The sequence below is a fragment of the Thermobia domestica genome, chromosome 11, assembly GCF_964235325.1.
Source record: "Thermobia domestica chromosome 11, izTheDome1.hap1.1, whole genome shotgun sequence".
NCBI classification, from domain to species: Eukaryota; Metazoa; Arthropoda; class Insecta; order Zygentoma; family Lepismatidae; genus Thermobia; species Thermobia domestica.
Window position 1 is genome coordinate 103,433,594 of NC_137464.1, and position 25,591 is coordinate 103,459,184.

General features: G+C 34.9%; 1 protein-coding gene and 1 long non-coding RNA gene across 28 annotated transcripts in view; one reads left to right on the forward strand and one right to left on the reverse strand.

Moving 5' to 3' along the window:
- The window catches only part of LOC145664324 (uncharacterized), a 1,583,153-nt gene that overhangs the window by 1,208,733 nt on the left and 348,829 nt on the right, over positions 1 to 25,591 (reverse strand). For 21 of the 25 annotated variants that reach the window (XM_081730946.1, XM_081730945.1, XM_081730944.1 and 18 more), the window contains exons 11-12: positions 21,970 to 22,224; positions 20,054 to 20,161 (exon numbers count right to left, since the gene is read on the reverse strand). The gene's annotated coding sequence lies outside the window, so the exon portion shown is untranslated. Of the gene's footprint in view, positions 1 to 20,053; positions 20,162 to 21,969; positions 22,243 to 25,591 lie in introns of all 25 variants that reach the window. The other 4 variants (XM_081730902.1, XM_081730898.1, XM_081730943.1 and 1 more) reach the window with 2 other exon arrangements.
- The window catches only part of LOC145664335 (uncharacterized), a 580,590-nt gene continuing 565,222 nt past the window's right edge, over positions 10,224 to 25,591 (forward strand). For all 3 annotated transcript variants that reach the window (XR_014127379.1, XR_014127377.1, XR_014127378.1), the window contains exon 1: positions 10,224 to 10,381. This is a non-coding gene — a long non-coding RNA (uncharacterized LOC145664335). The remainder of the gene's footprint in view (positions 10,382 to 25,591) is intronic.

The window sequence follows — 25,591 nt, forward strand, 5'->3', positions numbered from 1 at the left end:
TTTTTTTCACATTTTTCGATTTTTCATTCTTTTCCAGATGTTTCATTATTTTCAGACACAATCTTACATTTATTCATCGATAGATCTGTTACACGAAATTAATAATTTTCAATGCCTCTTTTCTATTTAATTAGTTCAAGTAAATGATTTGGCATATATGCCAGAAGTTTCAAACTCATGCATGTAGCTTCAAGTTCGTTAACATTGAACTACTCACGGATAAGAAATCCAAATATAGCTTGCTTTTGAGGAACAGTTCAATAGTGCCACTCTCCTTTTGCAAATAGTCCACAAATTCTCGATAGGGTTAATATCTGGTGAGTTGCCTGGCTTTAAATATTGTTTCCACACATAAATTTTGTTACCTTTATCTGAGTGTGATAAGAAGACAAATCCTTTTGGAATATCCTTCATCATTTGGAAATTTCTGTAATACACGAATATCCTTCATTCTCAGAATGTTGATTTAGCTGTGGCCTGTTAAATATTCCATAAACTATATATTTGTAAAACTTCAACGAAACATCTTCTCAGGCTGTTTCACTGTCTATCGGCAATGTATTGATGTTATTACTTCGTTGAATTGTTAGAGAATACGAATTTTCTCCAATCCTCTATTGTCCGTTTCGGCTGGAACAGAGCCAATCTAAATTGTCTTGATGCATTTGGATATGCAAGTGTTTCTACTTAGACTGTCTGGCTTTCCTTGTAGCTGCAATAAGCCTGCGTCGTTCATTGGATATATCTAAATTCACTCTCCTTGCCCTCAACTACAGATTGAAATATGTAAGAATTGGGTTTAGTTTACATTTCCGAGGTGAAATCAGTTTTCACTAGGTGATGTTTTCTTATTCTTCCTACATTTGCCCTTTCTATTGGGAGAAATGGATCCTGTCTGTTTGTACTGTTTATTAATATAATTTGCTTTGGCTTCATAAACAGATTCTAATCCGCACTCACGATCGCACTGTGTTCCTTTGGAGTCGCGTCCATTAATACAGTTACAACTGCCTAAGCAGAAAAGTTATTACAATCGTCTTGAGTCTGCACAAGAGCACTTTCTCAAGCAAGCAACAATCATGAACTGTGCAAAACACGCAACAGAAAACGAATATATGATTCTTTTTTTTTTTAAAAAAAAAAAACTGTAAAGTACACTGTCACTGTCCATTACGAAAATTATGAAACGATAGATAAAAAAATGAACCTTGTTCCGATTAATTCGCACAGAATTGTATTTACATTAGGCAGCGGAATACAGTAACCAGGTCAGTAACGATAGGGATAGGGTGGCCAGTTACTGTCCCTTGTACTTCAAAAAACGATATTGATTCCGTGGTATTGTGTTCAGTACAGTAAGCCTGCTATGTACTGAACACAATACCACGGAATCTGACCTTTCCAACAATTTTCTTAATAAAGAAAGGCATTTAAAAATTGTATTGCATGTAATATGCAGGACCTCAAGAGGATAAGGAAACTGAAAACCAGTCACTGTAGCGGAGAGATGGTTTGGTAGTTAGGATTGCAAATGTCATGTGCACAAAGACGGAGTAATTAATACTTACTTACAGATGTTCATTTGTTCCATTATTTCTTCAATATAAGTCACCAAGACAGAGAGTATAGAAGACTCTTGGTACAGGTATACTTTCCACGAGAATAAATATAACTATTACACTATAATTTGGTGTTTAGTATTAATATTGTATGGACCGCTTGAATGCCAAGTGGTATAACTCTAAAATAGAAAATTTTCAGGAGAGAAATTTGAAGTTCAATATATCATAGAAAATTCATATTTATTTTATGGTTGCATCCAAAAACATAATTATGAAGTTTCTTATCTAATGCTGATAGTGAATAATATTCTCTTCATGCGATTTACATAAAATTTTAAAGTTCAAAATTCTCTCTTGCAAAATTTTAATTTTGGAGTTACACCACTTGGCATCCAAGCGGTCCACATGTTATAGTAGGCGCCGATTTTTAACGTATGGCAAGATAGCCCCCCCACTTTAGAAAATTGAAACAATGACTAGGTCATTCATTTGTACTACGTTTGTACCGTTTGTACCGAAAATATTTTCGTTTGTACCATTTTCCTTATAGGGGTACCTGAGAGGTCTACTGGGGGGCTATCTTGGCGCCAAGATAGCCCCCCCGTATCACAGCACAAAAAATTGGAATACACCATTTGAAAGCAAATCGTTTGTACCGTTTGTACCGAAAAGAGTTTTGTTTGTACCCTGATAGTTTTCGAGAAACAGGGGATGATATTTGGGGGGGCTATCTTGGCGCCAAGATAGCCCCCCCGTATAACAGCACAAAAAATTGGAATACACCATTCGAAAGCAAATCGTTTGTACCGTTTGTACCGAAAAGAGTTTTGTTTGTACCCTGATAGTTTTCGAGAAACAGGGGATGACATTTGGGGGGGCTATCTTGGCGCCAAGATAGCCCTTCCGTATCACAGCACAAAAAATTGGAATACACCATTCGAAAGCAAATCGTTTGTACCGTTTGTACCGAAAAACGTTTTGTTTGTACCCTGATAGTTTTCGAGAAACAGGGGATGATATTTTGGGCGGTTGGCTATCTTGGCGCCAAGATAGCCCCCCCCCCCGTATCACAGCACAAAAAATTGGAATACACCATTCGAAAGCAAATCGTTTGTACCGTTTGTACCGAAAAGAGTTTTGTTTGTACCCTGATAGTTTTTGAGAAACAGGGGATGACATTTGGGGGGGCTATCTTGGCGCCAAGATAGCCCCCCTGTATCACAGCACAAAAAATTGGAATACACCATTCGAAAGCAAATCGTTTGTACCATTTGTACCGAAAAGAGTTTTGTTTGTACCCTGATAGTTTTCGAGAAACAGGGGATGACATTTGGGGGGGCTATCTTGGCGCCAAGATAGCCTCCCCGTATCACAGCACAAAAAATTGGAATACACCATTCGAAAGCAAATCGTTTGTACCGTTTGTACCGAAAAGAGTTTTGTTTGTACCCTGATAGTTTTCGAGAAACAGGGGATGATATTTTGGGCGGTTGGCTATCTTGGCGCCAAGATAGCCCCCCGTATTACAGCACAAAAATTTGAAATACACCATTCGAAAGCAAATCGTTTGTACCGTTTGTACCGAAAAAAGTTTTGTTTGTACCCTGATAGTTTTCGAGAAACAGGGGATGACATTTGGGTGGCTATCTTGGCGCCAAGATAGCCCCCCGTATCACAACACAAAAAATTGGAATACACTATTCGAAAGCAAATCGTTTGTACCGTTTGTACCGAAAGAAGTTTTGTTTGTACCCTGATAGTTTTCGAGAAACAGGGGATGATATTTTGGGCGGTTGGCTATCTTGGCGCCAAGATAGCCCCCCCGTATCACAGCACAAAAAATTGGAATACACCATTCGAAAGCAAATCGTTTGTACCGTTTGTACCGAAAAACGTTTTGTTTGTATCCTCATAGTTTTCGAGAAACAGGGGATGATATTTTGGGCGGTTGGCTATCTTGGCGCCAAGATAGCCCCCCGTATTACAGCACAAAAATTTGAAATACACCATTCGAAAGCAAATCGTTTGTACCGTTTGTACCGAAAAAAGTTTTGTTTGTACCCCGATAGTTTTCGAAAAACAGGGGATGACATTTGGGGGGCTATCTTGGCGCCAAGATAGCCCCCCCGTATAACAGCACAAAAAATTGGAATACACCATTCGAAAGCAAATCGTTTGTACCGTTTGTACCGAAAAGAGTTTTGTTTGTACCCTGATAGTTTTCGAGAAACAGGGGATGACATTTGGGGGGATATCTTGGCGCCAAGATAGCCCCTCCCGTATCACAACACAAAAAATTGGAATACACTATTCGAAAGCAAATCGTTTGTACCGTTTGTACCGAAAGAAGTTTTGTTTGTACCCTGATAGTTTTCGAGAAACAGGGGATGATATTTTGGGCGGTTGGCTATCTTGGTGCCGAGATAACCCCCAGTATTACAGCACAAAAATTTGAAATACACCATTCGAAAGCAAATCGTTTGTACCGTTTGTACCGAAAAGAGTTTTGTTTGTACCCTGATAGTTTTCGAGAAACAGGGGATGACATTTGGGGGGGCTATCTTGGCGCCAAGATAGCCCCCCGTATCACAACACAAAAAATTGGAATACACTATTCGAAAGCAAATCGTTTGTACCGTTTGTACCGAAAGAAGTTTTGTTTTTACCCTGATAGTTTTCGAGAAACAGGGGATGATATTTGGGGCGGGGGGCTATCTTGGCCCCAAGATAGCCCCCCCGTATCACAGCACAAAAAATTGGAATACACCATTCGAAAGCAAATCGTTTGTACCGTTTGTACCGAAAAACGTTTTGTTTGTACCCTGATAGTTTTCGAGAAACAGGGGATGATATTTTGGGCGGTTGGCTATCTTGGCGCCAAGATAGCCCCCCCCCCGTATCACAGCAAAAAAAATTGGAATACACCATTCGAAAGCAAATCGTTTGTACCGTTCGTACCGAAAAGAGTTTTGTTTGTACCCTGATAGTTTTTGAGAAACAGGGGATGACATTTGGGGGGGCTATCTTGGCGCCAAGATAGCCGCCCCGTATCACAGCACAAAAAATTGGAATACACCATTCGAAAGCAAATCGTTTGTACCGTTTGTACCGAAAAGAGTTTTGTTTGTACCCTGATAGTTTTCGAGAAACAGGGGATGACATTTGGGGGGGCTATCTTGGCGCCAAGATAGCCTCCCCGTATCACAGCACAAAAAATTGGAATACACCATTCGAAAGCAAATCGTTTGTACCGTTTGTACCGAAAAACGTTTTGTTTGTACCCTGATAGTTTTCGAGAAACAGGGGATGATATTTTGGGCGGTTGGCTATCTTGGCGCCAAGATAGCCCCCCCGTATCACAGCACAAAAAATTGGAATACACTATTCGAAAGCAAATCGTTTGTACCGCTTGTACCGAAAAGAGTTTTGTTTGTACCCTGATAGTTTTCGAGAAACAAGGGATGATATTTTGGGCGGTTGGCTATCTTGGCGCCAAGATAGCCCCGCGTATTACAGCACAAAAATTTGAAATACACCATTCGAAAGCAAATAGTTTGTACCGTTTGTACCGAAAAGAGTTTTGTTTGTACCCTGATAGTTTTTGAGAAACAGGGGATGACATTTGGGGGGGCTATCTTGGCGCCAAGATAGCCGCCCCGTATCACAGCACAAAAAATTGGAATACACCATTCGAAAGCAAATCGTTTGTACCGTTTGTACCGAAAAGAGTTTTGTTTGTACCCTGATAGTTTTCGAGAAACAGGGGATGACATTTGGGGGGGCTATCTTGGCGCCAAGATAGCCTCCCCGTATCACAGCACAAAAAATTGGAATACACCATTCGAAAGCAAATCGTTTGTACCGTTTGTACCGAAAAACGTTTTGTTTGTACCCTGATAGTTTTCGAGAAACAGGGGATGATATTTTGGGCGGTTGGCTATCTTGGCGCCAAGATAGCCCCCCCGTATCACAGCACAAAAAATTGGAATACACTATTCGAAAGCAAATCGTTTGTACCGTTTGTACCGAAAAGAGTTTTGTTTGTACCCTGATAGTTTTCGAGAAACAAGGGATGATATTTTGGGCGGTTGGCTATCTTGGCGCCAAGATAGCCCCGCGTATTACAGCACAAAAATTTGAAATACACCATTCGAAAGCAAATCGTTTGTACCGTTTGTACCGAAAAGAGTTTTGTTTGTACCCTAATAGTTTTCGAGAAACAGGGGATGACATTTGGGGGGGGGGCTATCTTGGCGCCAAGATAGCCCCCCCGTATCACAGCACAAAAAATTGGAATACACCATTCGAAAGCAAATCGTTTGTACCGTTTGTACCGAAAAGAGTTTTGTTTGTACCCTGATAGTTTTCGAGAAACAGGGGATGATATTTTGGGCGGTTGGCTATCTTGGCGCCAAGATAGCCCCCCCGTATCACAGCACAAAAAATTGGAATACACCATTCGAAAGGATATCGTTTGTACCGTTTATACCGAAAAAAGTTTTGTTCGTACCCTGATAATTTTCAAGAAAATGTGGATGGGGTTTGGGAGGCTATCTTGTACGCAAGATTGGCCCCGTAATATGTACTTTTTCCATGCCCATTAATAAGTATTATGTGTCTATTCATGTGAATTTATGTGAATTTAGATCTCTTGATGTACATATCCAAATGAAAAGAAGGACTTGTTGGGAATAACGCAACGTTAAAACTGAATCGGCGAGTGGGAAAACAGTGTGAGTTCAAAATAAGCCATTTTCAGTTAAAGGCGAAAATAACACTAAAGATGTAGAACTACACGTTGTAATGAAGAGCAGTACAATTTGGAAGACCTCGCACGTTATAACAGAATGCTATAATGTCGACTGTACATTTGTGGCATTAACAAACGAAAGTTCTTTCTTCAAACATCTCAAAATGCGTTTTGTGCACTAGTAGTGTTTTTCCGCTCAACGATTCAATTAAATTTAATCTATTTGTGCCCTTTTCCGTAAATAAATACCGTAAAAAGCATAACGAAGTGTATACAAATTCAGAAAGAAACTGGATTTACAGAAATAATCTTAAACAAAGAAAACTAAAAGATGAAATGTTTGCTCTCCTAAACTGCGTCCTTCCACGTTTCAGCTTTACACCAACTGAAAAAATTAGCTGTTTATATCTGTCACATTAAGGCCTCGAGAAGTTTGCCGCTTTCATAGACAATAGACGAAAGCAAATAGGCCATTGCTGAATAATTCGTATTTACTTAAGGAAAAGGGCAGAAATAGAGAAAATTTAATTGAATCGTTGAGTGGAAAACTACTATGCATATAGTCCACAAAACGCATTTTGAGATATTTGAAAAAATAACTTTCGTTAGTTAATGCCACAAATGTACAGTCGACATTATAGCATTCTGTTATAACGTGCAAGGTCTTGCAAATTGCACTGCTCTTCATTACAACGTGTAGTTCTACATCTTTAGTGTTATTTATGACTTTACTTCAAAATGGTTTATTTTGGACTCACACTGTTTTCCCACTCGCCGATTCAATTCTAACGTTGAGTTATTACTGAAAAATTGATTTTTTTTATTTTGATATGCAGAACCAGAATTCTAAATACACATCAATTCACATGGATAAACATATGATACTTATTAATGGACATGGAAAAAGTACACATTAGGAGGCCTATCTTGCGTACAAGATAGCCCCCAAATTTCATCCCCTGTTTCTCGAGAACTATCAAGATACAAACAAAACTTTTTTCGGTACAAACGGTACAAACGATTTGCTTTCGAATGGTGTATTCCAATTTTTTGTGCTGTGATACGGGGGGGCTATCTTGGCACCAAGATAGCCCCCCCAAATGTCATTCCCTGTTTTTCGAAAACTATCGGGGAACAAACAAAACTTTTTTCGGTACAAACGGTACAAACGATTTGCTTTCGAATGGTGTATTTCAAATTTTTTGTGCTGTGTTACGGGGGGGCTATCTTGGCGCCAAGATAGCCCCCCAAATGTCATTCCCTGTTTTTCGAAAACTATCGGGGTACAAACAAAACTTTTTTCGGTACAAACGGTACAAACGATTTGCTTTCGAATGGTGTATTCCAATTTTTTGTGCTGTGATACGGGGGGGCTATCTTGGCGCCAAGATAGCCCCCCCAAATGTCATCCCCTGTTTCTCGAAAACTATCAGGGTACAAACAAAACTTTTTTCGGTACAAACGGTACAAACGATTTGCTTTCGAATGGTGTATTCCAATTTTTTGTGCTGTGATACGGGGGGGCTATCTTGGCGCCAAGATAGCCCCCCCAGTCGACCTCTCAAGTAACCCTATACGGAAAATGGTACAAACGAAAATATTTTCGGTACAAACGGTACAAACGTAGTACAAACGAATGACCTAGTCATTGTTTCAATTTTCTAAAGTGGGGGGGCTATCTTGGCATACGTGATTTTTAATTTTTTCAATAGCTGATCACGATTTGGTGCATGACATTAAAATTAAAATGATTATAATTTAATCCAAAACGATTTGAGAATAATTCTGAAAACTTAAAATGACGAAAGTCTTGTAATTTATAAACTTAATTTATACAAATGCTTTACACATAAAAGGAAAGGAAATAATATTAAATTTCAAGCTATTTAAATAAATAATTGTACAATATTATACTCACTTGTATGTACGTAGGCTATGTATTATTATTATTATTATAGCGAACGTAGGTCCTATGATCTTGCTCGATTGATTGTTATCACAATTTTTAAGATTTTATTGTGTTATTAAAATGATTACATTCAGTTATAAAGCTCATAACAGATTCTCTATATTTTGATCGGCATGAAAGTACGTGAATGTCGTATAATTTCGAAATCAGCTTCAAACGTAAATATTCAATGGATGTTGGGCATTCATTAAAAATATAAAAAGAACCCATGAAGCACCCATGTGGTCGGCACTTAACGTATGTACTATAGGCACATGCGTGGCTACTATGCAAAACACTGTAAATGGTTAATATATATATATGTGTATAAATAGGTATAAATGTGTAAATAACATCAATATATTCGACCTCAAGGAAATAGAAGGGACTAGTCACGTAAATGTATTATTTTACTCTTTGTAAAGGTGAGATCATTGGACGTAAGTCCCATTTCGTCCAGTGTAAATTTGGAGCTCAAATTTCAGTATCATGAAAATAAAATGAAAATGAAAATGAAACGAAGTTTATAATTTTACGTCCCATGTTCCTGGCTTGCTGGTTAAATGATACGGATGATTAATGGAAGCTAATGGATTGGTAGAATGATAGTGTGGGAGGAAATTTAAGAACCTTGGGAGAACCTACGACACGGTACTGTACATTACAAACACAGCTCCACTGGGATCGAACAAGGTGAGCGCTCTACACTGAGTTAACGTGTGTCCCTCGTATCCTTATATAAATTCATTAACAAGTATAGTTTTATTTTAGCCCATTACCTGGGACATGGGATTGATATTACTATAGTCTCTCCCATTATCTATTCTAATAAAGGTGTTTGCGATATTAGTCTGTTATTACATGTACTGTACATTTTTCTAAAATGAAAGTAACATTACACTTAGATCACAGATTTGATAAAAGCTAATTTTATAAAATAAAACTCATTTAGATGTTGAAATATTACATATTTTTAGTACTGGGTAAATATACCCTACACCAAGCTTATATAACAAAAAAGAAGAAAAAGGAGTCCTAGATTAAGGGTTAACATAATAAACAGATAAGCTATATTCCTCTATGTACGATATCACTTTCAGGATGACAATGATTTTACTATGCAGACGAGATATGAATTAGTGCAACATCTGAATAATTTTACCAAGACTAAAACAGACTACCGAGAATCGAATCTGTACTCCTAATTTTGTACAAAACGTTAATTCTGTTAACATTTTTTGGTTCTGTTTAGAAATATTAATTACTTTACAAATTAATGTAATTACTTTATATAAACAACGCAAATCTAACATTTTCCAAGTAATAAATATTTTCTACCCCTCTATAGGAATTCGTTTTGAACGGGACACATTTTTTTTTATTTAAATAGTATTCTATGTTTATATGTGGATATACTGGGGGGAGATGACTAGTATACTAACATATAACGCTGGAATAGCGTAAGCTATTGAAGACGCTCTCGTGGCCGTGAGAAAACTCTATAAAGCCGGTTTCTGCTGTTATTAGCTTTCTCCAGCTCCAAGCTGAGCCTTTGTGAATTCTCCAGACCAATCAGGATACAACGTGCATACACTATAATGTTTGATATACGCTACTCATAAATTCGCTGGACTATATGGACAACATACATGCATAAAAGAATGAAGGAAAAAAAAGAGAGAAAATTCTCCAGTATTCGTTTTATCAATGGATGTGTAAAATCATAAGTAAATTATACAATTTAGATTTTAAACTCGCCTCGCTGATTCGTCCACTGGATTTCCAGTTGTGTATTATGCGAACGACTGGAAGATTAAATAAAGCAGAGAAAAAAGGGGGTGGTTTGAAAGGAGAGAGATGCACATAACAAATCAAAGAGAACCATACAATAACATAAATTAGATTTGTCTTTCAGGATTTCACTTATACGATGGAGGAATTTTGTAAGGAATCAAACATGGCTTCCTTTGCGATGTTAGTAGCAAATAAAGTGATACCTTACCTTGTGTGTTAGTTTTAGATTGTGTATGTGTGTGTGTGTTTTTGTGCCAAAGGAATAATTAGTCAACATCATTTTTATTAGTGCTTTTATCTAATAGGAATTCTCTAACCAATCCAAAAGTGAGTTATATATTTATTTAAGAAATCAATCATAGAAATATTTAGTTAGTAAAATTCGACGTATATACATTTGTTGCGATCTGGTTGTTTATAGATGCATTACGAATTAAATATATAAAAATTGAATCGCAGAGTATATTGATATAATTTATCATTTGTAATACTAGACATGTCATTAAAATAATTTATTCTGGTAATAATGTATTGGAGAACGTATTTACAAATAATTCCATATTTAAATATGCTTCATGTGCTTCCCAGTGCAGGTATGAACTGTGCTGGGGACTCAATAGCACCTCGACCTACCTGCAGATTAGTTCATAGCACATTTTAACAATATTCCCGTCTTTCCTTGCAACCATATTGCTACGTAAAGGACTTAAACCAAAATTACAAACTGGATTTATTATAAAACTAGCTTTATTTTCAATTATCTTACATATAAATGTTACGCAAATCGCAAAATTGGAACCTTCATTTTCCAAAATTTACAATACATATACAGTAAAACTTCTAAATAATAGACAGTCATTGGACAGAGTATTTGTCAGTAAATTGTCGCATAAGAACCAGATGAACGTATCTCCATTTTCGTAGGTCTACAGGCGAGAGGACAAAAATATTATTTTCTTAGAAAGATGTTTTTATAATAAAATGGTAATTCAGCTACATTACAACAGATGATCGACAAGAACAGATGGCGTTACGTTCTATTTACAGCAAATGGGGCTTTCAAAATTATGTCCAAACATGTAGAAAACGAAAACCGCATTTTTGGAATTACGTTCCTCTGGTTCTCAAGCGACGAAATGAGAATTGTCCGGTATTGACGGGTTACATAAATTTAGATTATTTACAGCTGATTCGGTAATTGTATGCAGTATAAGTACAGTTAATACATTAGCTATTAGTGTAAATGTCGCTGTACGAATTATGGGGAGAGGGATGAAAATATGAAAAAAAAGTGAAAATATTCCCCGTTGAAATTTTATCGTTTGCTCCTCTATTTTTGAAGTTGAAGAAGATGTACATCTCAAGGGAAAGAGGAGTGAATTTGTCAGGAAAGGGCAGAACTTCTGCATAGAATTCTTGGTCATACGACTAGTTCTCCATTTTCTATGATGGAAATAAAGGAAACCAAATTTAGCTTGGAACTATTCTGAGTGGTAGGTTCATTATAGTATTGATTTACGGCAAAGACACTATGTAGAGGAGAGAATATTCTCTCTATAGTACTGTTTGGCAGATTTATTTTGAAATCAGAGAAATATATTCTGTGCTAAATATTAATAAAACTAACAATACCTCCTACCAACCGTTGTGGAGAGATCTTTAAAACGATGGGAGGAAAAAAAAAGGTGGTCTGTGTCAATAAATAAGAGAGCTCTGTCTCATACTAATATACATACTTTTTGCCAGGATAGAAAGAAAGATCTACCTATATTACGGAAGTGTTCGTCAAGACAGATTTCAATATAGAATAAATTTTAACACATTCTAAATGTTTATATTGGTTCTATCATACATTCGAATCGTTCTCTATCCCAAGATATGTTCCAAATTCATGTTTTTAACTACGTATTCTCAAGGGCGCCGATTTCTCTGTAACTTTGGGGAGAGGGGGGCATTCAGATGCAGAAGGTATATATGAAAATTTTAAGAAAAATTTTGGAAAAATTATTGTATGTTCATAAAAAAAAATGCGGGGGCCCACATGAGCTTCCACCCCAGGATCTGCATCCTTGCGCATTCTGTCTGTATTTACCGTATTCGAGTTCGACGGAGTTCAATACCTATGTTTTCTTTTCTTTTTAAGACCTTTGATGTATATGAGGAAAAATTTTTCTATTTTCTTCGAAATGAATAGAATTATGTAATTTTACAAATTTTTTCTTCAAATTTAATTAAATGTCCCATCTCTTTTTATAATTAATATTGTCAAAATTAAATTTCATTATTACATATTAAAGTTTCAAAAATTCAGTTTTCACTAACAGAGACACATTTAAATAGATTTGAAAACAAAACTAATATCAAATAATTAAAATTCTAGTTCATTTCAAAAAGAACAGAAAAATAATTTCGTATATACATTAATGGGATAAAAATGAAATTTGGCGCTGATGTTTAATACTACTATTTATTGTCATTGGAAGAGTTTTGCTCATCTGAACAATGGCTTTATGAACACTTGATAATCAATTTATTTTTTCTTCTGTCTCTGTTCTACATTATAGCAATATAATCCGTTATGTAAGCAATGTAACTCTACAATTTATTGCAAACGCTAAAGAAACTGAAATGAAATAACCTTAAAATTTCATAAAGAAAAATGAAAATTGGTAATCTATTGCTTAAATTTCTACTAAGTTTACGTATTGATGAATGACTAATATATAGTTATTTACAAATTTGAAAATTTTCTACGATACATTTGTCTGGATCCAGAAGACAGTACATTAAGCTAATCATCAAACTTAAGTATGTGAGAGAGAGTCTATTTTCATATGTACACTTGATTGATTGATTGGTTGGTTTTCAGTTTAGAGTCTTTCAGCAACAAGGTCATATAAGACGTGGATCTACAGCGTAACGTAGAATCTGAATCACATGAGCCCCGTGGGAATCGAACCCTGGTCTCCCACACCAAAGGCAAATACGTTAACTCCATAGGCACCAGGGAGTTCTTTATGCGTACGCATTAGCACATGACTATAAGTAAAACAACTGACAGAAAAGCACTTAGTACAATATAGTTAAGTGCAAGTGAATGCAAGTTAAATGATAGTAATCATTCTCAATGACTATATGGTCTAAGATGGGGTTTCTCAACCTGGTAATCGGGCCAAGTATTGAGGGTCGCAAGAGGAATACAGATTACATGGAGGAAAGCGTAGGGATATGAAAAACATAAAATGTAATTATTATTAGTACCAGAAAAAAAATAAAGCTTATTTTGAATTTCTTATTTTGATAGATATTTCCATACTAATCGTCAAACTGTTATTTTCTATTCCCTTATATGCAACTATAAGCAATAATCAAAAAGCTTGCTGCAAACAGGATATTAGTTACAGGGCTCACTAGCAAGAGAATGTGATAACAGGGGGATGGGTTGTGACATGAAATGGCTTGAGAAAGCCTATTCCAAGGGTTTAAAAAGAAGTCGGAATAAAGTTATATTTCATTCCCAATTATACGAAAATATATGTGTCAGTTATATTAATAAGAAAAAGTTTCATTTAGGAGAAAGAAATAGTATTGTACGAGAGCTACTAATTATTGTAAACCCAGAACATCTCCCACGATTAAAATACGTTAACTTTCCTCAACGTATTGTTCCTTTTAATTTATGATAAAAGTTTAACAGAACACTGCATTTTATAAATCTATTACGTTTCCATGTAATGTGTTTGGCAGAAGTTGTTCATATCAGTATAATGTAAGTTAGCTTCCATTTTATAACTAGGGAGTTGTATGATTAAATTATGCGTTCTTGTATAACCAAATACGTAGCACTTCCTTTTACAATTAACATATACCTAGTAAAATTAACACACGTTAGAACAAACATAAAATATGAAGTCATTGTTCTACTTGTTACTTATTAATGGAAAACAAGTTTTATACATTTTAAAGGTAAATAAACATAAGTTACGGCCCAACACACCAAACTTTCTTGCTCCAAAACAATTTCTTAAAATAAATCAGGCCATACTGTAGTTATTACTGAAGCATTTGTGTGTGAAATATGAACAATAAAACCTGAGTCATTTTTGAGAAAATCGCCCTTAAAAATCCCGCAAACTACCCCTTGTTTTTTTTTAGGGAATAACGAGTTATGCTATATTGTCAGAATATTAATGAAATATTTATTTGTGGAATATGAAGAAAATTGTCTGAGTTGTTTTTGACAAAATTGTTGAAATGAAACGCCCCCAAGAATAAATTACCCCTTCTGGATTTTTCTCAGAAAAGTGACACTGCAAGATAGAGTTTTTAATGAAATATTTGATACCGGCTTATGATTTTCTTTTTAAAAATCGTGGACCTGTTTTCGAGAAAATAGCATTTTTTAATTTTACCTTTGAGTAAACTAACCTTACTTTTGGAAGCAGAATGAAAATTAAAGAAAAAATCCTAGAGAATTTTGCAAAATTCTTGAATGTAAAATTTTATGCAGATAAGTTAAACGGTGCGGTCTCTAAACAAGTGAATATATTTTCACCTGGACGAGTGGATAAAGGAATGAACTGACAACAGGTGGACAAACGTCCAAAAATCTGTTTTTCGATATATAGAGGCCATGAAACATAAAAATCATTGGAAAATTCTTTGTGTAAATTAAATCGTTTTTTACAATAGTTATATTTTCTTTTCTCCTATCGTCGCTCGAAAGTAAAAATTACGCATGCGTAAAAAGTTATACTGAACTCACAGTACATTTGTGATTTTATATATTTATCTACTTATTTCTTAATTTATCATTTCAACACTGAAGCTAAATGAATGTATGAAACATAACCCTATATCTGAGTTTCTATATGCTAATAGCTCGTTCAAGAAAGTAAACGCTTAGCGCAGTAGGAAACAGTGCAGCGAACTCAAATGAATTGAGGGGGCGCGGTAGCTCAGTGGTAGAGCGTTCACCTCTAGTGCTTGGGGTCCCGGGTTCGATCCCAGCCCCCGCCAAGTGAACTTTGTGGTGGACAAACACTGTGCTCGTGGGTTTTCTCGGGGTTCTCCCGTTTCCTCCCACTTTCTTCATTCCACCATTTCACTCATTTCTCATTATCACCGTCTCCTTTAGCCTAACCGGCATAACCGTGGGACGTAAAACTTAAAGATTTCATTTTTTTCAAATGAATTGAATTTTGTAATGACAGTAATAGGTATATGTTAAAAGTAAATGTTGGGAGCACGATGGCCCAGTGGTTCATGGTGGAGAGCATAGTGTTCGGGGGTCTTCTCGCAGTACTCCCATTTCCTTCCATATTCTCATTCCACACTTCTTCCATCATTATTCTAATGTCCGTTAGCGGAGACGGCATAATAGTGAGACGGCATAATAAATATTTCATCTCATTTCAAAAGCAAATGTTAGCCGAATCGCTGGCAAGCCAATGTTGACCACGAGTGGTTTAAAGTTAAAGATATGTATTTTTAATACCAAGATACATGGTAGCCGCTCTAATCGCCTTTACCCATTTCTAAGTTACCTTCACGTATCTATTTGACGAAAGTGCTGAGTAGCTAATGTAAAATTTCCCGAAAATGAAAAGGAAAATTTGGAAATAATATATTTTATTTGTGTCCCAATATAATTAACTTCAGATGATCTCTAAAATCTAGTATTTTCTTGTTCAAATTATCTTATGATGGATGCAATGCTTTTCGCTAATAGTAATGGAATTGGATGCAGAAGGTGAGATCTTGATTCAACTTTCAGACCTATTAGTAAATCTACTGGCACACCCAATACTAGATTTCAAAGCAAGTAGTAGTAAAACCTCGAAATGTAAAAATAAACTCTTTCCACCACAGATTGCAGATAAAACGGAAGATTGTGAGATTCGTCTCTAAAAGAGCAAACAGTGATCTTAGAAATGTGGTTGCTGTTCTTCAGATCTCCGAGTCTATTAGATGTAGAATCTTGAAATTTTGTATAAATATTCCCCATGTACCCTAGGCTGAAGATAAGATGAAACATAACCCCAAAGAGAGAAAACAGGGAGAGAGTTATTCCAGTCAAATCGGACTTACACCAATGAACGCTATTCCAGCCAAATCAAACTTGCATCAATGTAAATTTTGAAACTACAAAAAAGTTGCATATATAGCACGTTTAGTGCACAAGGGAATCAAGTGCTTTCCTTTTGTCATTTTGGACTTAGTTTATCTTTACAATTTTAATCTGAAACTCCTTTCAGAGCGTAAAGATTTGTGCCCAGATATTGTAACTCTTACAATGTAAAAGGCAATGTAAACTCATCCACGTACTTAAGTAAACGCTCAAAATAAACGTTTTGTCCCACAATTTGGTGATGTGATTTGATTCCCTTGTGCTCTGAATACCTTATATTTCTCAAATATATTACATAAACCTTATTTACCCCTTGCGAAGAACAGATACTCTGCTAATTATTTTATAATTTGAACTAGATATGAAGATTATATGGAATATAGAGAATGTTCACCTAAATCAAAATATTTTTATCATTTATCACACAACTACATGGCAAATACCGTATTCTGTATTTTTGATCTTTCTGAATTTTAATTTTAACACTTCTAATCTTTCATTTGAATCTCTTCTTATGGCCATTCAACATCTATGGCCATTTAAGCGCGTCACGTATGAGGGATATTGTCCTTCGACGATCATATTACCCGGGAAAGTGAGGAAGGATAGAAGCGGCCTGTGTCCTTTATGTTAGGTACCATTCCAGCACATGTCTGGTGTGAATGAAGGAAACCCAGAAGAACTTCAAGCAAGACGGCTCGCCTTAAATTGCTTTAATAACATTTCCGACCGTGTGTCCCCACCAGGAATCGAGTCCGTGACTACTCGAACCCAAGACAAAAGTGCAAGCAACTCCACTAGACGGAGCCACTGAGGCGCCAGCCCTTGCTGACTCAAATTTCCCATCAAAACTCCAAGTTCCCACCAACATGCAAAATGTGGTTTATGTATTATTTTACCATGTTTTTTATCACTGAAGGTTACAAGGTGAACCAACCAAATTTATAGAGATATGTATTTGCGTTCTAGAGAACATTTAGCATTTTTTTTTATGTTTTCATAATTACCAAATTTAAAGCGAACAATATACTCTCCTAAGTTTAAGAAGGAGAATGAAGGTACCCGTGACTTATATAAGAGGATTGACCTATGTGTCAACAATATAATCATATCATGGAACAAAGACTCAACAAAGAAGATAAATTGAATCAATGACCAACCATGTGGTGAGCACATGGCAATACCAATATTTTGGCAATTTTTTATCTATTGAAGGTGACAAGTAGAACTATCCATGCTTATGAAGTTATACAGGGTGTTAATGAACTATACTGACAAACTGTAAGAGGTGATTCTTCACATCAAAATAAGACAAAAAGTTCATATGGATATATGGCGAAAAGTGTATAGTTTCAGAGATAGAGCTGTCCAAAATCGCGAAAAAGCAAAATTTCAATAGGCCCTATTTCGAATTCAAGAAACTGTAGATGGTGGTTCTTATCAGCGCAAAGGAAGCCACGTATAAACAATCCGAAAGTGCATATTTCATCAATTGTCAATAGATGTAGAGGGTATTCTCTAATGAGTGCAATTCTCAGATATGCTCTCAATAGAGTTTTCAGGTATACTCTGAATTCAAGAAGGGTCCAAAATGGGTAGGAGGTAAGCCTTGATAACAATGAACATCCAATGCTTCGGAGAAAAGGCGGAAGTGTTAGGGACCGGCAGCTCCATGTTTTATTTGTGTGTGTGTGTGTGTGTGTTCGGAATAACGTGTGATAATATGTATTTCGTCACGGTACACTTCACGGTTTCTTCACTTGTAAGCGTGAAAGAAAACATCGCAGCATGCATTTTCCCGAGTAATACAAGGGACCGTGCTGCTAACACTTTCAACATCGCGCCAAAGGATTCCGTGTTCACTGCTATCAAGGCTTATCATTTGCCTACTTGGGACCAATCATAGCATATCTCAAAATTCGGTTGATGCCATGTATGAGAATTTCACCCTGAACGCAATACTCTGTACGCCCATTAAACATTAATGAAATATGCATTTTTGGATTGCGTATGCGTGAATTACTTTACGCTGATGAGGACCACCATCCACAATTTCTTGAATTCAAAATAGGGCCTCTTGAAATTTGGCTTCTTCGCGATTTTGGACAGCCCTTGAAATTATGCACTTTTCGCGATAGGTCCACATGAAGTTTTTGTCTTATTTTGATGTGAGGAATTTCCTCTTACAGTTTGTGGGTATAGTTCATTAACACCCTGTATATTTTATCCTAGAGAACGTTTATCAATTTTTGTTTTTTGACCATTGCGAAATTAGGAATGTATCACGTGCCTTTCCAGATATCTATTACTGCGTCAATGTAACCATGTCCTACGAAAGAGAATGAACCTCTACATTAAACCACATAACATGATGAAACCTCATCAAGGGAATACAATAGGTCTAAAAACCTCCCACATTTACATGTTTTTATACCCTTAAAAGGGATCGAGGGGGATAACCATACAGAGGTACATACCATGGTTCTATATTGCGTACCAAATGTTTAGAATGAGCAGTTTCCAAAATTTTAGAATTCGTCCTATGCACCTCTCCCTATGTTTGAGGGGATGGGCTAATGTACACATTGTCAAAGTCTGTAAAGGGTTGTCCTATGTGCCCCTAGATCATTAGCTCTGGGGCAAGGACTATGACTCCTTAGCCAGGGCCCCAGAGGCTCAAAAGTTAGCCCAGGTCAGGCCAATACCACTATATTGCACAATATTCTGTTTTTCAAATTTAGTTTTTTAACAACTATATAACAACACGAAACAAACAAACGAAACTTCTCAAGAATATTACAAATTAACATTTTTAGCTTTTTCCTCAAAATTTTTCGTTTTTTTCCACCTTGGTAAAAAGTAATAAAAAAGTCCCCCCCTCCAAATGCCGGTTTCTTCCGACTCTTTACAACACTATGGACGCATAAGCTACATTTGAACAAAAGTAGAAACTAGAAAATAATTCCCACTCTACTATCGGGAATCGAATCTGGGGAGTCCGATAAGTAGACTCCTTACGGATAAAGTAATCTCCTTACATAAATACTATTGTGTAAAAATGATATGGGATTCAGTGGAAATAAAAAATGATATTATTATCATAGGGAGGGAACAGGAGGCCTCTTGAAAATCCCTGGGCATGATGTTATCCACCTCAAACTTGGCTTAGGATTGAACCACGGACTTTCGCACAAGAGATAAAGACTATATCACTGAGGTAGCCCTCGTAACCTCAGTCGCGGTAGATGCAAGCGCTTCCCGCTGAGCAAGGTTTTATTCTTTATAGTAATTCTATTGATCTTATGTCTCGCAAATCATTTGCTTGTAATAATTTTTCCGAAATATTAAATCTTTTCTTATTAATTTAGTTGCATGTGCCTTTTTTTCTTTTGGTCAACCATAATTTATTTATAATGTAATGAATAACATTTTTATTCTTTTTCTACTAACATCTGAACTTAGGAAACAAAATTGTTTCTATTATTTATCAAATTGTTCTAGTAATTATTTTGTTTGCCTTTAAAAGAAATAATTTGTTAATCTGTTGTTAGATTTTCTTATGTCACATTTGAAGTTCTCAACACATTTTAATGGTTTATGAAATGACAACAAATGTACATTTTAAAGTTAACTTGGTCGTGTAACTTAATTTCTTTTTCCTAACTTTATTGTTCGAAAAAGAAGTAAAAATCATATTTATAAATAAAGTTATAATTTCTAGATTAAAACTTAGTTTGTGAATCAAATGTGATGATAATGTTTCTTTTGTTTAAATTAGAGGAGCGTTTTTAAATTTTTAGTTGGGCTTTAAATGGTATTAAGCAATACGTTAAGCATATACATAATCATATATGGAACTTTAAACTTACCTATTTGCCTGCAGAAGCTGAAGAAGAACCAGATTACGGTCTGGAGAGAGAAAGAAACGAAACCATGTACATTTCCCTGATAATATATAAATGTGGTGTCATTCACAGCTGAAAGTTAAGGACAAAAGTAAAATGTTTTTGAGATAAGTCAAGCCAGTAACCTAATATGAAATTGTACTTTGTAAATTAACATTGAAACTCGTTGGTTTCATCATGTTGTTCTCAAACATAATTCTAATAGAAAATTCTTACGTCAGTAAGTAAACACAACTGAAAGAGAACTATGTATATTGTTACACCAAATCATATTATTTTCGATATATATATATATATATATATATATATATATATATATATATATATATATATATATATATATATATCCGCAGTTTCTTTAATCTGGTTTTGAAAATACTGTCTTTGTTAGAAAAAATCCATTTCAAATAATTGTTGAATAGTTTGTAATGTTGCTTCAACAAAGATTTCAAGACAGAATGGAAATTACATTAATATCAGTAACAATATCGTTTTCCAGAAATTAACGCGGTCGGGAACAAACCAATTGTTTCCTTTGCCACTACAAACTCCATTGCCATCTGTAGCTCATTAAATAAAAGTATGACTTAGTTCACGTTTTCTGTTAATTGATTGCCTTGTCTAGATCTGATTTCTGTCTTTCTTCTTGAAAAAGTGACTTGCACCACTGTAATTTTAACCAGTCCAAATATTATCAGAAGGTTAACTACAGTGTTATAATAAATAAGTTCATACGAAATTATACAAGTTTTAAGCAAAATATTACATTTTTACTTGTGTTTTAAAAATTGAAGAATATTGGAAAAATTAATACCTATATTGAACAACATTACTTTCGAAGTATCATTGATACAAATAATATTGAATGCATATACGAAGGCATCAACAAAAACAAATCTTTAACGTCTCAAAATTATGCAATTTAGCTACAGGTGATGCAGAATTATGAAAGAATTGGTGGCATGAAAATATAGGAATAAATGGGAAAACTCCACGAAAACTCACCGATATGCACTTGTCTACCACAAACTCACATAGCCCGAGGGTTGTGCTCTACCGTTCATTCACCGAAACCGTTACACAAAGGCAAGAAGCATTAGGAGAGTCAAGCAAACAAAAGTCTTTTGTATATAACGAAACTTATTATGACTTCTACGACATCCACGATATAAATTAATATATGAAAAAATAAATGTTTATTTTTATAATAAACAACTTTTACTTAATGAAGTTGTAATTTCAAAACATAGTAGAAAGCTCGTGATTTTAATAATTTCCCTATCCTATGAGTATATTACTGAACAGCTTCGTTTAACAAATGCTGGTATTATAATTTTCTAATAACACAGTGCACGATTATTCCAATTGCAAATCTAGCCGGACAAAAATCTCAAATTTCATTGATTTGTTGAACAACAAAATCTGTCACAAAGATCATGTAATGCGACAAATTTATATTTTATACTGAAACGTATATTCTCCACCTTTATTATCACAGAAATTGAATCATACTAGGAAGATAAAAGAAATTATTCTTTGGAGATATTTTTTTTTAAGGTTAAGCCGATCAAAGGGTTACGCCCTTTCTTCGGGACGAGGATTATAGGTATGGGGAATTTTCTTTATTTATTGGGGGGCATTGAGGATTTGGAGCATTATGTTATTTTACTTCATTCTTATTTGTGGGCATCTTTTTTTTATTATTATTATTTATTTATTTTTTTATTTTTTTATTATTTTTTTTATGAGCCCCTTAGCCTCATTAAAAATAGTGGATAAGATACTTCGATATGTAAGCACAAATATTTAAATAGCCAAATTACTGTCTAAGTATTTTAAATTTAATATATCTATTTTAAAATTATTCTTAAACAAATTACCTCGCTATGATATTGCATTTTCTCGAAATCTGCAGCAATATTGTTCTACGAAGAGATGTCATACTTGTACTTGAAGTATCACTGTCATCTTACGGATAATTTTGGCATCAATTTGTGGTTCTTTACAAACAAGGACTTCAAAGGGCACAGACTCGTTCTTGCTTTTTCTCAGTTGTGTGTTTGTTACTTGAGAAATAATGTGGATCGTTAGACAGATGATATCTTCAGACGTTTATCAAGTCAAAATCGCAGCGTCTGAAAATAATAATAAATCTGATATCAATTATTAGTGGTACGTTTGTGCTGGTTAATACAAGCACGTTAGTTCAAATATGTACGGAGAACTATAGTTATATTATCTATACAATATAATAATAATAATAATAATAATAATAATAATAATAATAATAATAATAATAATAATAATATATTATTATTATTATTATTATTATTATTATTATTATTATTATTATTATTATTATTATATTATAATGACTGACATTGGATCAACAATTTTCAAGGTATATATATATATATATATATATATATATATATATATATATATATAAACATATTTCTCTATGATCTTTTGAGTCAAATATTCCAAGTTAATTGAATACCTAAGTAATGATTAACGGTATGACTATTGTTAAACAGTACAAAATTATGGATGTTCAAATGCAAGACCTTCGTATGTTTGAACGTTAGAGGTCAAAACCATTTTAATACTTTTTTTTTTTACAGTCCTGTCCTCGTCCTCACATACAAAGGTTCATTCTGATTTCGCAACTTAATTACAAATAACACTATACAGCAGAATTATCTTCAAATACTTATCAACTTCTTAATTTGAGTCACCAAGCTTTCCAGTATTTTCATTAGTAAGAAAATTACACACGAGCTAATGTCCATGAATGATCGGTGGTTGGTTGTACTTTAGTGACTGGCACACTAAAGAGACTAAAGAGACTGGCACACTCTATGAAAATGTACAGTATAATCAAAATAAGACATTTACTCGTTACTGAAATATGAGAGTAATTAAACTAGTAATGTAGAAAAGTCTGGACTTTCGGGGGATCAGGACCGATCCCCTGCGTACATTCCTGATAGACCTATAAACTAAAGCTAGAGATCAGAGAGAAATTGAGAGAAAAGATCAGACAGACACTTAAAATTTTATCTTAGAAAAGATGGGATATCCATTGAAATGAATAGCCGTAATATGGTATGTACATATAACAATACGTGACATGTCTTATGGACGATAACTGATCATAATTACAATGGTATTTTCGAAAGTTACCGTCCTGTTCTTCCACACATTTCAAACTGATTCATTGTGTGCGTAAATGGCTTACTTACAATGGTGCTATATTTCAATCAAGTACGCAACGTTTGGAATTACTCATGTACGAACTGCTGATCTGAAGTAGAATAAGGGAAAAATCTTATCAATTAGTTTATTTATTTATAATGGTTCAGATACAGTTAAGGCAAATTTAGACTTATGATATTGGCAATAAGAGGAAGCAAGGGCAGTTTGAAAGGAATTTGGGCAGCATGATTTGGTTTGTTGTAAAATAATGAATATCACTTCTTTTTAAAATTTTTGTTTTTTTTTTTTATTCACAAATCGAATAAAATTAAATATCTATAAGGCTATAATTTGGCGAATGTAAATTTTTATTTCAAGCCTGAGTATTCAAATGGCTATTAAGTTGACATATTAGGTTGATTAACCAGTTTGTGAAGTCTGGAACCAATGGATATGTTCTTCTTTGAAGGTTAAGCTAATCACAAATAGATCACTGATGTATTCCCTGCATTGTTCGCAATCTGTTCCCAACGTTGAGACAGTTCAGACTTTTACAAAAAGCAAATAAATAAATGAATAAATAATAAAATAATTAAGAAATAAATAAATAAAAATAAAATAAAGATGGCTTCAATGCTTGACAATCATCAACGAAATTCTGTACCTGTTCATAGCGTTCGAAGAGTGTGACTCGGGTTGCATAACAGATTGCAATCAGTACGAACTATATCTGGGAAATATGCCGGATGAGCAAAAACTTCCGATTAAAGCTGGTGAATTGTAACAGTTGTGTGAGGTACATTCGGTCTAGCGTTGTCTCTCTGGACGATGATGCCATATCTTCATTCGGCTTTTTTTCTTGAAGTGTTGCATGAACACGTTGGAGTTAATCACAGTATATAGCAGGAGTGATGGTACGATTATTACGTGATAGGAGTTAAGTTTGAATAATCCCTTCCATGTTCCACACATAAAAATTTCAAGCGGAATTATTAAATTGTAAATTATCTCTTTTGCAATTCTGTAAAACGTATATGCAAGTAGCTGAAATGTAAGGTTGCTAATAAGACGATAGATGTCTCTATCACGACAAAGTACGAGGTGAGACGATACGAGACAAATCACTTTCTGAATTCAAGACGAAGCAATTCTAATGACTATGCTGCCTCGTTTCTCCGAAATAACATGTACGTGAAAAATCTCGACTCCTCTCGAATATCTAGAACAAATACAAACCAAATTAATGATTATTTTCTGCGGGAACAACGTATCTATCTGTCTTGGAAGCCAAAACCAGTAATTTTGTCACTTAAGGAAGGATTTATTCATTTAAGAATACAGAATACAAATACAATGTTAAGGAACATATCGAAGGTAATTTAAGATATTGTTATAGAACTACATCACAATTGCTCTGAGTAATTAATTGAAGTAATGTAACATCGTGTACATAATGGTTATTATATATTTAGAATTTCAGTATGCTTATTGAATTGATATTTTGGTATTATAATTTCAAGTTTCCCCCCCCTTCCCCCCGATGTTTCAGTGGCTTACTTTATTGGTTGAAATCGTGTTTTACTTTCGTGAAATAGTGAAGCTCCAATTATTTACATACAACTTTTGTTATTAGTTTGTCTCCCAACTAACTTGCGGTTACACAAATATTATTGCGTAAAACTAAATATACTTATGGCTTGTTAATGGTAGTATCCTTCATCTAGGTTAGCAGTAAAACTTGTTAAATACTACACTTTCCTAAGGGTAAACAGTAACAACTGTCAGTAATTTATATACTGTGATCATGTGGCTCAATAATAAATTATATTGTATTTAGCATGGAATAAATATTCATGGATTTTAAATACTCGTAAGAATTTACAACCTTATTTACATTTAATGCGGTCCCTGTCTCAATTATAAACAACAAAGCATGATCACGTTCAGCAGAAGAGGCGATATGGAACGGAAGCCGTAGGACCCACCCTATTAGAACCCGGGCTCTTCTATGCCGAAAGCCCGTGCGCTAAACATTTTACTCGGCTCAGTTTACGTATGTGTAGCTATAAGTTATGTAAGCATTAACATAGCACAGAGGTTCTACGTAAGGACGGGGCGTTTGACGCTACTGGAAATGCGAAACCGGACTCTCCAACATTGAAAGCTAATATCAATTTCAAATAAAGGGACTCAGTTATCAGAAATAAAGGAAGCAGCGGGTCCTAAATATGAAATATTTAACGTTACTCACTGTTTCCTATTTTTAATAAGAATTTGAAACTCCAAATATTGTAGCCAATTTAC